Source organism: Entelurus aequoreus, linkage group LG13 (genome assembly GCF_033978785.1).
Source record: "Entelurus aequoreus isolate RoL-2023_Sb linkage group LG13, RoL_Eaeq_v1.1, whole genome shotgun sequence".
Taxonomy (NCBI): domain Eukaryota; kingdom Metazoa; phylum Chordata; class Actinopteri; order Syngnathiformes; family Syngnathidae; genus Entelurus; species Entelurus aequoreus.
The window spans coordinates 45015051-45032085 of NC_084743.1; the positions used below are offsets into that span (position 1 = coordinate 45015051).

Here is a 17035-nt window from a genome sequence, read left to right on the forward strand (position 1 = left end):
CAGGTCTGTCCGGCATCCTCCCCCACCATCGCAGCCAACTCACCACCAGGTGGTGATCGGTAGAAAGCTCCGCCCCTCTCTTCACCTGAGTGTCCAAAACGTGAGGCCGCAAATTCGATGACACAACTACAAAGTCGATCATGGAACTGCGGCCTAGGGTGTCCTGGTGCCAAGTGCACATATGGACACCCTTATGTTTGAACATGGTGTTTGTTATGGACAATCTGTGACGAGCACAAAAGTCCAATAACAAAACACCACTCGGGTTCAGATCCGGTCGGGCATTTTTCCCAATCACGCCTCTCCAGGTTTCACTGTCATGGCCAACATGAGCGTTGAAGTCCCCCAGCAGGACAAGGGAGCACTTTCCGGTACTCCCTCGAGTGAATCCAAAAAGGGTGGGTACTCTGAACTGCTGTTTGGTGCGTAAGCACGAACAACAGTCAGGACCCGGCCTCCGACCCGAAGGCGGAGGGAAGCTACCCTCTTGTCCACTGGGTTGAACTCCAACGTGCAGGCTTTGAGCCGGGTGGAAACAAGAATTGCTACCCCAGCCCGTCGCCTCTCACTGCGTGCAACGCCAGTGTGGAAGAGAGTCCAGCCCCTCTCAAGAGAACTGGTTCCAGAGCCCTTGCTGTGCGTCGAAGTGAGTCCGACTATATCCAGCCAGAACTTCTCCACCTCGCGCACTAGTTCAGGCTCCTTCCCCCCAGCGAGGTGACATTCCACGTCCCAAGCGCTAGCTTATGTAGCCGAGGATCGGACCGCCAAGTGCCCTGCCATCGGCTGCCGCCCAGCTCACAATTCCACCCGACCTCTATGGCCCCTGCTATGGGTGGTGAAACACTCTTATACACACTACTGAAACACTCTTATACACATTACTGAAATGCTCTCACATAAACAACTGAAATATTTTTCTCTCACACACTACTGAAACACTCTTATACACACTACTGAAATGCTCTCACATAAACAACTGAAATCTTTTTCTCTCACACACTACTGAGACACTCTTATACACATTACTGAAACACTCTTATACACACTACTGAAATGCTCTCACATAAACAACTGAAATCTTTTTCTCTTACACACACTACTGAAACACTCTTATACACACTACTGAAATGCTCTCACATAAACAACTGACATCTTTTTCTCACACACACACTACTGAAACACTCTTATACACACTACTGAAACACTCTTATACACACTACTGAAATGCTCTTATACACTACTGAAACACTCTTACATGCACTACTGAAATGCTCTCACGTAAACAACTAAAATGTTTTTCTCACACACCCTACTGAAACACTCTCATAAACACTACTGAATTTTTTTTCTCTCACACACACACACACACGGAATTATTTTTCACTAGTATGTATAAACCGACCTGTGTGTGTGTGAGCTTTTTACACGTGTGTGTGAGAGAAAACAATTTCAGTAGTATGTGTGCAAGGATTTCAGTTATGTGTATGAGAGCATTTCACCAGTGTGTATAAGAGAGGTTTCATTCCGGTTCCGGTGACCAATAATGCCCGCCCCTTTTCAGACAAGTTTTTTTTTTTTTTTTAAAGCCAAGTTGTTTGTGAACAAAATGTCTGCCTAACTGCCGACAAGTAGCTCTACTTCATAATTTGACGGCTTCAGCGGAGAATATAAGAACACTTTCAATGCAACAACATTCGGGCTGCAGCCGTGGGTTGCACCTGCAGGATGCGACACCTGAGCGGCCACTTTCTCCTCCTGACAGCCAAGCAGCCTGGAGCACTCGTTGCGAGTGTGCGCCGCAGCATTATCAAGCACAACATTTCAGCTCATGAACATCGGGGAAAGAGGAGGAAAAGGTATTTAGACATTATTTATTCTAAAATATTGTTTAATCCCACGAAATGTAAGGCAACATGGCATTGTAGTGAACTAAGCAGTTAGCCCTTTGTGCCTCCACTACAAACAAGTTAGCAACTAGTGATTCCGCGGGTCCTAAGAGTCTGACATCTATTGCAAACTTGCCGTTTGTCTCGGAGGAAGTGAAAAAAGTACAGTCAAATCAGCTAGTAATGTTTGCAGCGTTGTTCCTATGGTAACATGTCGAAATGTGACTCACGTCGTGGTACGTCAGTAGCTAATCGAATACTAATAATAATGGATTACATGTATTTAGCGCTTTTCTATCGACTAGATAAGGGGTCACCAAACTACGGCCGGTTACGGCCCGCCAGCGTCCAAAATCTGCCCCGCGGGAATTTTTATTTTTTATTATTATTTTAAATCTGTCTTCTCTAATCCATTTTTTGGTGTCCCCTAGCCACTCAAGCAAATCATTGTCTAATAATGCATTTTCCCGTATGATTTATATTGTCTTAGCTGTTTTCATGTGATCTGATTGTTACATTCTTATTTCAGAGTCACCACACAGCTGCATGACCATTTCAACAAGGACGGAATAAATAACCTCTGGAGTCATTGAAGTTGGCTCCAAACAACTTCTCTGCACACAAATATATTGTTTGAAATATTCAATATATTTCACATAGAAACATTGTGAATATTGTTTTCAACAGTGTGTTGAAAAAACCTTTTTTGGCTCAGAAAGGTTCCTTATGTCTTATTATTCATATACTTTCAATACTTGCCAGTGTGTAATTCCAGACATAGATGTAAACATTAATGAGACGACAGTGAACATTTTTAAACAAGTGAACCCACTTGAAAATGATAGCAACTATGCAATAGACATTTTTTACTTCAATTCTGCACTTTATTAAGTGAACAACATGGGAATTATAAGGTTTGTTAAAATATTTTCTTCACTTGTGCAGTGTATTCTGCAAATTAACGTTTTGTTTAAACATTTTAATAACACTGCAATACGTTTGTGCTTTAAACATTTATTTTTCTACCATTGAAGTTTTTAAGTTATTTTTAAAATACCGTATTTTTCGGACTATAAGCCGCTCCGGAGTATACGTTGCACCGGCCGAAAATGCACAATAAAGAAGGAAAAAAACATATATAAGTCGCACTGGAGTATAAGTCTCATTTTTGGGGGAAATTTATTTGATTAAATTCAACACCAAGAATAGACATTTGAAAGGCAATTTAAAATAAATAAAGAATAGTGAACAACAGGCTGAATAAGTGTACGTTATATGACGCACAAATAACCAACTGAGAACGTGCCTGGTATGTTAACGCAACACATCATGGCAAGAGTCATTCAAATAACTATAACACATAGAACATGCTATATGTTTACCAAACAATCTGTCACTCCTGATCGCTAAATCCGATGAAATCTTCCTCCCCGGTGTCGCCTCTGGTATGCGCCGTTTCCTTTCTTTCTGCTGCTCGATCGCCGTTTTCTGCTGCATATTTCACTACGTCCGGCTTGTAATCTGCAGTATATGATTTCCTTTTCGGTGCCCTTCTCAGTTTTGATAAGTTACCGCCAATGTTGAAATAATCAATTTTAATAGCTATGGATGTAGCAGCAGTTAGCATCTCATGACCCACAATGCACTTCTGCCATGACACACAATGCACTTCTGCCATGACCAGCCCCCGCCAAATTCTTATTGGTTGACGTGTGTGACGATTGCTGACGTGTGTGTGACGATTGCGGACATTTGCTTCGTCTCTTACGCGAATGAGATAAATTTTATTATTTGATATTTTACGGTAATGTGTTAATAATTTCACACATAAATCGCTCCGGAGTATATGTATATGAAAAAAACTGCGATTTATAATCTGAAAAATACGGTACATGTTCTGACTAGTGATGTCATCCAGCCCCCCACCACCACACACACTTTGTCAAAATCTCCCCAAACTGTCAGAGTCTCTGTCTGTGTCTGTTTGTCTCTGTGTGTGTCTTTGGGAGAGTGGGCGTGTTTTGGGCGTAGGCTTGGCTCCAGCTCTCAGTTTGGCACAGCTGATCTCAGCACCCTAATCACTCACCTGCCTGCCATCAACTCATCACCTGCAGCCTACAAATGTTTGGACTTCACTAAGCGCGATTGCCAGATCGTTCACCTTTCTACCTCTGGTAACGCTTCTCGCCAGTTTGTCCTAGAATTGTGGCACTTTTGATAATCTCGCGAATCTGCCATTTTTGTTATTTTTGGCTCCTCATCTTACCCCTGTTTTCCTCTGCCTTCAGTTCCCTACCTGCCGTGTGTGCGCGCACCACATAGTGATGGGTTGATGAGGCGTCATGAAGCGTTTCGACACATTGCAAAACTGTATTGATACTGTGTCGATACTGTGTCACTAAATATTGACATCTGCTGGACATTAAAAATCCCTACAGGCAACCTATGGACCGACTCAACTGACACTGATTTTATGACCTAGTATATACAATAATATAAACCAAGTCATTGTATTTCATTTAGGATTATTTCATATCTTCATTTAAATAAAAATATATTTTTATCTTTTTTAGATACAGTCAATAAATAATGTGAACATGTATCATAACATGGAAAACTAAGAGAACGTGTTGTGAATGAGGATGCTTGTGGACTGGGATTTTTTTTTTTGCACATTTTTATTTAAAAAAACAGTTTTTCCAACGTATTACATTTTAGACGATTTCTCTTAGTTATTATTTCTCCGGCTGTAGAAAAGACCCGCTCACAGGCAATGTTCCCTCTAATTGTTCATGTGTGAGCAAACACAAAAACTCCCTGAGCATTCAGTGGAGCACATGTGAGCAACATCACACGTGGCAATACCAGCAGCACACCTGTCTCAAACCAATCTTTTATAATAACACTCAAATGAGAGGAGTCATTTTCATGAGATTATTTTGTAATATTAGTGATTTGGCCCACTTGTAATGAAAATAAAAGAAATCTTGTTTTTCATAAGCTATGGATTAGTATTGTACAATATGTCTGGGTGGGGGTCCTGCTTTGGAAATCATTTGTACCCCTTTCAGAGATCTAGATTTAGTTCCCCTTAAACATCCTCATGTTGCACAATGAAATGTAAGCAGAGGGCAGTGTTTTTTAATGGCAGTGTTTTAATATTTGCAATGCTAAGGGGTTTGTGGGATAAACTTAGGCCAGGTGTCATACAAGGCATATGTTCAGCTTATTTGTTTACATTTTAGCTGTCCAAACAAGTATATGTTAAAAGACAGTTTGAAAAGAATGTAAAACGTGCCGTCAAAATAAATGTAAACATGTTTTGAAATATTTCTGAGTGAACTGAATTGTGGTGAATCTATACAGGTCCATCCATCCATCCATCTTCTTCCGCTTATCCGAGGTCGGGTCGCGGGGGCAGCAGCCTAAGCAGGGAAACCCAGACTTCCCTGTCCCCAGCCACTTCGTCCAGCTCTTCCCGGGGAATCCCGAGGCGTTCCCAGGCCAGCCGGGAGACATAGTCTTCCCAACGTGTCCTGGGTCTTCCCCGTGGCCTCCTACCGGTCGGACGTGCCCTAAACACCTCCCTAGGGAGGCGTTCGGGTGGCATCCTAACCAGATACCCGAACCACCTCAACTGTCTCCTCTCGATGTGGAGGAGCAGCGGCTTTACTTTGAGCTCCCCCCGGATGGCAGAGCTTCTCACCCTATCTCTAAGGGAGAGCCCCGCCACCCGGCGGAGGAAACTCATTTCGGCCGCTTGTACCCGTGATCTTGTCCTTTTGGTCATAACCCACAGCTCATGACCATAGGTGAGGATGGGAACGTAGATCGACCGGTAAATTGAGAGCTTTGCCTTCCGGCTCAGCTCCTTCTTCACCACAACGGATCGATACAGCGTCCGCATTACTGAAGACGCCGCACCGATCCGCCTGTCGATCTCACGATCCACTCTTCCCTCACTCGTGAACAAGACTCCAAGGTACTTGAACAGGTGAAACTCCAAATATTAAAATATAGTGCAAAGGTTTATCTATTCCAGCAATTAGATCAACAATGTGAAATTAATATATGAGATGGGCTCATAACATGCAACTCAAGATATTTCAAGTCTGCTTTTGATATAGTTTTGATGATTATGGCTTACAATTTATGAAAACCTCAAATTGAAAAGTTCAGAAAATCTTGGATTTTCAAAAACTGTAAGCCATGAACACCAAAATTATAACAAAAGCTTGACATACTTTACTGGGTATGTAATGAGTTCATCGCATGTTAGTATAACATTTTAAATTGAATTGCTGAAATGAGTAGACCTTCACACAAGATTCAGATTTTTCAAGTTCCGCCTGTATAAAAATACATCAGTTATATTGCATATGGTATTCAGAAAATAAACTAATAACTCTCATTCTGAAGACAACAGATATGTAACTTTTTTCAAAAAAACAGACTGAGACAAGCAGAAAGGTAAGGACAGTGAAATTGAGATACAGACTGTATTTTTCAGAGCATGACATGTTTATGCCCTGCCAAACCCATGTGTTTCCTAACACAAAGTCAAGTTTGTCCTTGAACAATTTGTAAGAAACATGAAGTGGCAAATTAATGCAGTTAATGCATGTATTGGCAAGAGGGAACATTGATGTAGGGAAACCATTGTCTTCTTTGTGAATGAACTGCACAGAAGGAGTTGGGGAAAAGCCGATCAGCGGTACCACAGATGCTCCAGTTGTAAAGGCCAATATATTTTGTAGTTTGGATGGATGGCCCTTCTGTAAAAAACAAAAATATTATCAGTGGTAGTTGGTCCAATAAATGTGTATGCGAATCATCTCTAAAGGAATTATCAGCTGATACCAAATAAACTGTCCAGTAAGAGTATTTCACTTCTTAAAAGCCATAGCGTATAAAATCTGAAGGCCTCCTATGGCAATATATTTACAACAGGTCTTTCAACAATTACAAGTTGCTTTGTGATAATGTTGTAACAAAGGATGATACACAACAAACATATACATCAATGTATTTAATAATTAAACAAGGGGTGTCCAAAGTGCAGCTCAGGTTGTCATGCAACATTTGTCGGAAAAAAAACCTAAAAATAAAGAAAAAAAGAGCAAAAGGACGTAACATAATTAGAAAAAAGCTAAAAATAGATTACTAAAAGTTTTAAAGGTCAAAGCATGCAGGCACCATTTTGTATTGTTTTTATTTTATTTTTAAAAACAAAAAGAAGAAATGCCATCCATCCATCCATTTTCTACCGCTTGTCCATTAACAGTTATTGTGCATCAAAACCTAGTGTTAGCTTTGTGTTTTGATTGACAAATTATAATATTATTAGTTATAAGTATCAAAATGTTAATTTTTTCTCATCACATTATACCATACCAACTTTATTTATAAAGCCCTTTAAAAACAACCACAGTTGAAGAACAAAGGGCTGTACACGACAAATAAATAGAGGCAAAGGACAGACTAAAAAAAAACATTTAAAACAGAAGTAAAATACACATTGAAAAAGCAAATACAAATTACCCTAAGAACAATTTGTTAGATAAAAAGCAGTTAAAAAGTTAAAAACAGTTAAAAAAAAAAGTTAAAAACAGTTTAAAGTCTCATGCTGGGTTAAAAGCCATGCAGTGAATAAAAATGGGTTTCAAGAAGGGTCTTAAAAGTAGCCAAAGAAGGGGCCTGTCTCACATGGAGAGGGAGATCGTTCCAGAGTTTGGGACCCGCAACAGAGAAGGCTCTGTCCCCTCTGAGCTTGCGCTTTGATTTACCTCCAGGAGCAGCTGATCAGCTGACCTGAGGGACCGAGTAGGGGCATAGAGGTGGAGCAGCTCAGAGAGGTAAGGTGGGGCAAGACCACGTAAGGATTTAAAAACAAGTACGATAATTTTAAAATGGACTCTAGAAGACACAGGCAGCCAGTGGAGGGAGGCTAAAACAGGAGTAATGTGCTTTCTTTTTCTTGTGTTAGCTAAAAGTCGGGCAGCTGCATTTTGGACCAGCTGCAGACGCGAGAGGGAGGATTGACTAATTCCAAAATACAAAGAGTTACAGTAATCCAGCCGAGATGTGATAAAGGCATGGATTACTGTCTCAAACTGTTGCCTCGAAAGAAGGTTTTTAACCTTGGCCAGCTGACGTAAATAAAAAAAGCTGGCTTTCACCACTGTACCAATCTGACGATCCAATTTAAAATCACTGTCAATACGAAAGCCCAGGTTGGTGATCATGGGCTTAACGTGCAAAGCCAAGGGGCCAAAGTCAACAGGGGGGAGCTCACAGGTACCACTAGGTCCAAACACTATTACTTCAGTCTTCTTTTCATTGAAATTTAAGAAATTTAAGAAAGGCCTTGATATCATCAACACAAGCAAGTAGTGACTGCATTGAAGAGGCATGATTTTTAACGGAAAGTAAATGTGTGTGTCATCGGCATAACAATGAAAAGAAATATCATGCTTTCTTAGGATTGACCCTTGGGGAAGTAAATAAATAGAAAAGAGCAGTGGTCCTAAAACTAGGACATTATGTAATTTTGCTCTTTCTTTCTTTCATTTTTATGGTTATTTTTTCCAAAATATGTTGCAGGTCATCAAAACTCAAGCTGAGGGCCACAAATGACTGGCCGCACTTTGGACACCTCTGTAATAACTAATAACAGTACACTTTGTCACCTGTAACACACAGCTGACAAGTTTTGTCTTACAATATAATATCTGTCTTTGGCATTGTTTTTGTTTTACAAAATAAAAAAAATTATATCAAAATGTTACTTTGACTCCCGTTATGCCCTTGGTAGAAGAAGTTTGGACAACTGTGCACTAAACCATTAATTGCCTTCTGCATCTTGGAGATAGTACCTCCAGAAAGTTACAACCATCTCCTCAGCAGCTCTCTTGTTGCTCCCTTCTGGAGAGAGACAAATTCTGAAAAGATCATGCATCTCGTCAGCAGTAAGTGTTTTTGGCTCATAACAGAACAGGGGTCGAAAGCTCTCTGGATGTCGCCTTATTTGGTCCAGAACCCCAAGAGTTTTCAGTCCTTCACAGAATCTGTACAAACAACAGTTAATGAACAGGTAGGTAGTATTTCCTGCTTGGCATTGCTGCCTGTCGCACCTCCTCCAGTGCCCACGGGTCAGCTGCAGGGTCATCAGCCAGGAACCACCATTCACCAACGTTTCACTCCTTTAATCCTGGAACGTCTCCTGGTGGCGGAGCAGTGACAGGGACGTCTCCCTGTCACCCCCTGCAGCTGATAGCTGTTACCCCCTGCGGCTGTTATCGGGGTTAGTTGTTCTTTCCCCAGCTCCTGTCCTTCCTCCTCAGCCAGAGCCAAAAGCTGCCTTTCTCGGCCTCCTCTGCCAGATCTTTTATGGCCTTTCTCAGCTTTCTTCCAGTCACTCCTACGTCCCTCAAAAGGCGTGTGGTTGACAGCCCCACGTAGCCTCGGCAGCCAACTTCTACTGGGTAGATGGTTGTCTTCCAGCCAGCCTCCCGGCACTCAGCAGCCAGCTCCGAGTACTTGGCCTTCTTGCGCTCAAAGGCGGCCTCGATCCCCTCCTCCGATGGTACGGTCAGCTCAATAAGGTGCACCACTCTTGCCTTGCTGGACCACACTACAATATCCGGGCGGAGAGATGTAGTGGTGATCTCCGTGGGGAACCGGAGCTGCCTATTGAGGTCAACCCTCATGTCCCACTCCTGGTCTGGGGAAAAGGGCCTTGCTGCTGTCTCTCTTGGCCTGATGTATCTTTGACCCCCCCCTTCCGTGACAAAGCTGGTATGGTTCTCTGCTGGTGGTGATTCTTTGCTGCCCTGTCGACACCCCTCCAGCACCTCCGCTAGTTTCCTCAGGACCTGGTCGTGGCGCCATCTATAGCGCCCCTGAGAGAGTGCGGTCTTGCAGCCCGACAAGATGTGCTGGAGGCTTGCGTTGGGAGCATTGCAGAGTGAGCAGCATTCCTCGTTCCCGAACCATTGGTGAAGGTTACGAGGACAGGGAAGCGTGTCGTAGGTTGAACGAATAAGGAAGCTGATCCTTGCCTGTGGAATCTTCCACAGGTCGGACCAGCTGATGTTCCGGTTGACCACTCCCTCCCAGGTTGTCCACCTTCCTTGTCGGCCCTGCGACACGGCCTTGATCTTATAGCGCTCTTCCTCCATCCTCGTCACCTCCGCCACCACCATCTCCTTCCTCTCCTTGCGGTTGGCCTTAGACCAGAACCGAGGCGCTTCTCCCCATCCTAGCCCTGCTCTTCCTGCCTGGACTCTGCCCATGAGCTCTTGGTGATGCAGCCTACTGACAGCTCGGTCAACCTCAGTTTGGGCTTTCCACTTACGGCCAGTGGGAACCTTGGCATTGGCGTTCCTTACTGACTGGTCAGTGGACTCTCTTAGTTCGAGGACCAGCCTGGACTTCTCCTGCATATAGCCCAGACTGATAGACTGCAGTGGCAGCTGCAGTGCGTTCTTCCCAAAGAGGCCCGTTTCTGAAAGGCACCGTGGTAGTCCCAGCCACTTTCTGATGAATGAGTTGGCTTTTCCATCCATCTTACTCACGGCAGATGAGGGGATCTCGCTCATTTTCAGAGGCCACATCACCCTCCTGTAGAGTATGAACTGGTAGCACCAGACCTTGTACTTTCCAGGGAGTTGGCTCTGGTCGATCCTTGCCAGGCCGTCCGTGAGTTGTTTCATGACAGTCCTCCCCATCTGTTTATCGGACAGCTCTGCAGTGTACTGCCTCCCCAGGCTTTTGATGGGTTGCTCAGACAGGAGGGGGATTTTCTCTCCCCCGACGACAAAGATGGTGTTGTCGTTTCTGACTCCCCTTCTGAGTGACAGGCTACGGGATTTGGAGGGTTTGATCTTCATTCTGGCCCATGATGTCAACTCATCCACCCTTTTCAGCAGTCGAGATGTACATGCTGCTGTCTGAAGGAGGCTGGTGACATCGTCCATATAGCTCCTCAATGGGGGTAACCTCTGACCAGATGGTGTTTTGATTCCTCCAACCATTTGCCTTGCTCCGATGAGGATTATCTCAAAGGCTGCCACGAACAAGATTGGAGAAATGGCACACCCCATTGCAATTCCCACTTCTAGATGCTGCCACCCGGTGGTGAAGTCCTGGAGGGCAAAGCACATCTGCAGATCGCTGAAGTAAAGCGCTACCAGGTTCTTGATGCAGGGTGGCATGTGGAAGAACTCCAAGGCGTAGTTGATCAGCTGGTGTGGGACCGATCCGTACGCGTTGGCGAGATCGAGCCAGATGACATGCAGGTCGGTCTTCTCCCGCTTGGCCTTCTGGATCTGGTCCCAGATCATCGTAGAGTGCTCTACGCATCCTGGGAAACCTGGAACTCCTGCTTTCTGGCAGTTGGTGTCGATGTAGCAATTCTCTAGCAGGTAGGTGGTCATCCTTCTGGCCAGCACTGAGAAGAAGATTTTTCCTTCTACGTTCAGCAGGGCGATGTTTCTGAATTGGCCGATATTTTTGGAGTTTTCTTCCTTCGGGATGAATACCGCTACAGCCCTTTGCCACTCCGCTGGAATGAGTTGCTTTTTCCAGGCAGTTCTCATTAGATACCAGAGCAGTTCAAGTACCTTGGGGCAGTTCTTATAGAGCTTGTAGGGAACTCCATTGGGGCCTGGTGCTGATGAGGACCTTGCCTTCTTCACGGTTTGCCTAACTTCGCTGAGCTTGGGGGGCATGATGTTAAATTCAGCTGTCGGTGGCGCAGGCCGGGGCACGTACCCTGGTGTTCCTAATGGGACGTTTCTTAGCGGATCACTGTACTGCCTTTTGACGTGCTGTTCCATTTGCTCCCTGGTGGTTTCGAGCTTCCCGGACTTTTTCTCCTCCAGCAGTTGTCTGGCGTGCTTGAAGGGATCCTTGAAGAAGCTGGCTCGCTCTTTCTGCTTCCGTTTGCTACGCTTGCGGATGCGTTCAGCTCTGCGGAGCCTGGATAGCCTTTGCCTGACCTCCTCCCACAGGACTTTCAGACCTTCTCTCTCTGGCTGGGTTGCCTTCCTCCAGTTCTTGCGGAGTTGTCGGCGTCTTCGCACAAGCTCTGCGATCTCCTTTTCCCTCCTCCCCATTTCCCTTGGGGCAGTCCTCTGCTTGGAGATAATTTCACCAAACCTGTCTTTGCAGGTCTGGTATATGATGTCCCCAAACAGGTTAAGCTTAGCTTCGGCACCTCCATGCAACCTTTCCTCCAGGATCTTGGTCAGGTCTGTATCCAAAGTACGCCATGCCTCTGCTTCATTTGCCTTTGGCCATTTGAGCTTGTTCCTTCTTGCTGGTTTCTTGGTCTCTGCTTGTGGCTCTGTTCTGTGTGAGATGGTAGAGATTGGGTCTTGGTGCTCACGTGGGGGCTCAGCCTCCACCGAGGGGCTTTCTTCCTCTGTGCCATCTGTGCTTTCAGCAACATTGGGTCCGTTAGCACTGTGGTTTTCTACCTGGCTTCTGGTCCCTCTTGTCTCACCCGCTGCCGCGGTGCAAGGTTGCTGTTGGCCTCTCTGACCACACTTTGCTTTCCCCTGGTGGATTCGCAGTCCCCTGTACGTGGTCACCTTTTCCCATCCGCAAGCACACTTTCGGAGGATCTTCTCCTCATTAACTGGAGTTCTGATGTTCTCGTTATCCGTTTCCGTTGCCATCGTCGTTACCGTGTGGTCCGTCATGTTAGGCCCATCTTTCATCCCGCCTCTCGGAGGGCCTGCGGGTTGTTTTTTCCTTGATTTCTTCGTAGTTAAGGTGGGTGTCCCTCTTGCGAGAGACCAGTGGGTTGGGTAACTAGCCGTCCACTCCCGGTGCGGTCTTTCCCTGCTGCCATCCAGTCTTTCCTGGCTGTCCTCCAGTCTTCCCTGGACTCCAACTGCCCTGTTCACAGTAGTCACTGGGGTTTCCAGAACTTCAGTTAATGAACAGGTAGGTAGTATTTCCTGCTTGGCATTGCTGCCTGTCGCACCTCCTCCAGTGCCCACGGGTCAGCTGCAGGGTCATCAGCCAGGAACCACCATTCACCAACGTTTCACTCCTTTAATCCTGGAACGTCTCCTGGTGGCGGAGCAGTGACAGGGACGTCTCCCTGTCACCCCCTGCAGCTGATAGCTGTTACCCCCTGCGGCTGTTATCGGGGTTAGTTGTTCTTTCCCCAGCTCCTGTCCTTCCTCCTCAGCCAGAGCCAAAAGCTGCCTTTCTCGGCCTCCTCTGCCAGATCTTTTATGGCCTTTCTCAGCTTTCTTCCAGTCACTCCTACGTCCCTCAAAAGGCGTGTAGTTGACAGCCCCACGTAGCCTCGGCAGCCAACTTCTACTGGGTAGATGGTTGTCTTCCAGCCAGCCTCCCGGCACTCAGCAGCCAGCTCCGAGTACTTGGCCTTCTTGCGCTCAAAGGCGGCCTCGATCCCCTCCTCCGATGGTACGGTCAGCTCAATAAGGTGCACCACTCTTGCCTTGCTGGACCACACTACAATATCCGGGCGGAGAGATGTAGTGGTGATCTCCGTGGGGAACCGGAGCTGCCTATTGAGGTCAACCCTCATGTCCCACTCCTGGTCTGGGGAAAAGGGCCTTGCTGCTGTCTCTCTTGGCCTGATGTATCTTTGACCCCCCCCTTCCGTGACAAAGCTGGTATGGTTCTCTGCTGGTGGTGATTCTTTGCTGCCCTGTCGACACCCCTCCAGCACCTCCGCTAGTTTCCTCAGGACCTGGTCGTGGCGCCATCTATAGCGCCCCTGAGAGAGTGCGGTCTTGCAGCCCGACAAGATGTGCTGGAGGCTTGCGTTGGGAGCATTGCAGTAATTGTACAATCCATAATTCACCTATACACTGTCAAATTGTCTCTTGGATTTATAAAAACATAATAGGTTTTGTGAAGCTATTGGTACTATACCTCTGAAATGGACCTTGAACCCTGTGGATGACCTGGAACATGACAATGTCTAGTACCAGGATATCCTTGTCTTTTATGGACTGCATAGGCCTAGACATCCTACATTGGCCAAGTAGTCAAGCAGAGGTGTATTTGACTGCTCAAGGTCCTCAAAGATTGTACTTTCAGACACCTAGTATCACAAGAAGCAGCAAGATAGCTTGTTATGGACGTTTCTAATTAGTCTTTTAACTTATTACCAAGAACCCAGACACTAACAGTTCATAGCGGTGCAATTTTTTTCACACATTGCTACAATGCAATAAATAACAAGGAAAATATGCTCTTTCGGAGCAAGTCGGTTGAATAGTGATGGCATTCAAATGACAACATATAGTTAAATTGGGCTGATATTTGTTTTCTAAATGTAAAACAATAAAAACACCTTTTAAAAATATACAAATCATAATTCAGTATAAAATTTAAACGCTATCAACTGACCTTTTTTTTTTTACTTTTTCCAAAAGTTCTGTGTCAGCTATGTCTTCTAGTTTTGGGTTTGCTAAACCACTGACCAGAAGAGAAAATACTGTTGGCGAGAGGAAGTTTGGTGGTGGACCGCCATGCACCAAGCTCACTGCAGTGGCTCTGCCAGCAAAGTAGTGCCAGTCCTCTCTTAGAGCTGCAAAACAATGGCATACAAAGGAAATACCACATTTTAGCAAACAAAAACTGTCTGGTAATTAAAAGCAGAGTCTCCAATGACCAATTGAACAAAATCAGCAATATAATTTTGCTAAGTCCAGGTGAAAAATACTGACTGTTCCTTTTTAGCTGATTATCCAAATTCAGTAACTGAATGTAACAGTAAATAAATGGCTCACATTATGAATTTTAAAAAAAGCCAGGCACTACCAGTGCTGTCAAGAGCCAAGTTCATGTGTTTTTCTTTTCCCTCAAACATGGGTGACCTGGCAATAGTCTCCATCAGCAGCCTTAGGAATTCCTTCTTGGTCCTCATAAATACACTCCTTCACTTCTACCCGTGTCATCCGAGAATTTAACACTGATGGTCAGATTGTGGTCTTAGGATATCCTTTGGAAGCCTCGTATGGCTCCCTCCCATACAGCAGCCCGATTTATATTGAATTTGCACTGTATCTTTGTGCTAATTTTGCTTGACAGCTGCAGCAGTATTTCTTGAACAGGGACCTTTTCTGCACTTGAACACAAAATCAAAAATAAAAGATTAGACAGCAATTTGTATTTGGTGAACATTTTAAAGTAGGCAAGCATTTAACCCAAAACTTGGATGTGATAATGTGAGGGATATTGATTTCATATCACTTATGAGATCACATCATTCTTGAGCGTTATTCTAATGACTCAAACTCGCATACTGTGTGTGTGCTACTCACATTTGACTCTCCATACTGGCAATTATTGCTTGATGTAATTCCTCGTCATCTGAAGAGTCAGGCGGAAGAGTAGCCACAAGTGACAAATATGAAGCGTAGTTACCATCATGATCCGTTGTGCCAGTGTTCCCATCATGTCTTGCAAGGCAGCCTCCATCATCACCACTAGTGCCAGGGTTCCCATCATCTCTTGGAAGGGAGCCTCCATCATCACCACTAGTGCCAGGATTCCCATCATCTCTTGTTAGGGAGCCTCCATCATCACCACTAGTGCCAGGGTTCCCATCATCTCTTACAAGGCAACAGCCTCCATCATCACCACTAGTGCCAGGGTTCCCATAATCTCTTGCAAGGGAGCCTCCATCATCACCACTAGTGCCAGGGTTCTCATCATCTCTTGCAAGGCAGCAGCCTCCATCATCACCACTAGTGCCAGGGTTCTCATAATCTCTTGCAAGGGAGCCTCCATCATCACCACTAGTGCCAGGGTTCTCATCATCTCTTGCAAGGCAGCAGCCTCCATCATCACCACTAGTGCCAGGGTTCTCATCATCTCTTGCAAGGCAGCAGCCTCCATCATCACCACTAGTGCCAGGGTTCCCATCATCTCCTGCAAGGCAACAGCCTCAATCATCACCACTAGTGCCAGGGTTCCCATAATCTCTTGCAAGGGAGCCTCCATCATCACCACTAATGCTAGGGTTATCATCATCTCTTGCAAGGCATCAGCCTCCATCATCACCACTAGTGCCAGGGTTCCCATCATCTTTTGCAAGCCATCAGCCTCCATCATCACCACAACTGCTGCGATTGGCGCCATAGCTGTCTTCATGACCAGTGCTAGTGCCAGACTTGCCATCTCCATCATGCCTTCTAGTATTGGGATACGGAGCACTCCTCGTTGCTCTAGACCTGGTAGCAGCCCTGGTGGTGACATTACTGCTAATATTTGTGTGACTCTGAGGACCATCAACATCAAAACAATCCTCATCGCTGCCCTTAAATGCACGCATGTTTAATGTAGATCCGGTAGAACAGTCATTTTCTTCCTCAAAGTCAGTCTTAAACAGAGAAAGACAAATATGTTTCTTTTTTATTATCATATTTAGAACCATTTTTTGAAGTGGTAAAAAGGAAAGAAAATCCCAAATGTACTAAAACGGTCTTTGATGGTCTCTCATACAAGGCTTTGGTTTTAAAGGCCTACTGAAACCCACTACTACCGACCACGCAGTCTGATAGTTTATATATCAATGATGAAATCTTAACATTATAACACATGCCAATACGGCCGGGTTAACTTATAAAGTGACATTTTAAATTTGCCGCTAAACTTCCGGTTCGAAACGCCTCTGCGGATGACGTATGCGCGTGACGTAGCCCGGCGAACACGGGTATGCCTTCCACATTGAAGCCGATACGAAAATGCTCTGTTTTCATTTCATAATTCCACAGTATTCTGGACATCTGTGTTCGTGAATCTGTTTCAATCATGTTCATTGCATTATGGAGAAGGAAGCCAAGCAAGCAAAGAAGAAAGTTGTCGGTGCGAAATGGACGTATTTTTCGAACGTAGTCAGCCACAACAGTACACAGCCGGCGCTTCTTTGTTTACATTCCCGAAAGATGCAGTCAAGATGGAAGAACTCGGATAACAGAGACTCTAACCAGGAGGACTTTTGATTTGGATACACAGACGCCTGTAGAGAACTGGGACAACACAGACTCTTACCAGGATTACTTTGATTTGGATGACAAAGACGCAGACGTGCTACTGTGAGTATGCAGCTTTGGCTTTTTTTTGCGTATGTACGTAACTTTTTTAAAATA

General features: G+C 45.0%; 1 pseudogene; it reads right to left on the reverse strand.

Moving 5' to 3' along the window:
* Window positions 1-6297: 6297 nt before the first annotated feature.
* Window positions 6298-16142, reverse strand: LOC133663020 (G2/M phase-specific E3 ubiquitin-protein ligase-like; annotated as a pseudogene).
* Between the last annotated feature and the right edge of the window lie 893 nt (window positions 16143-17035).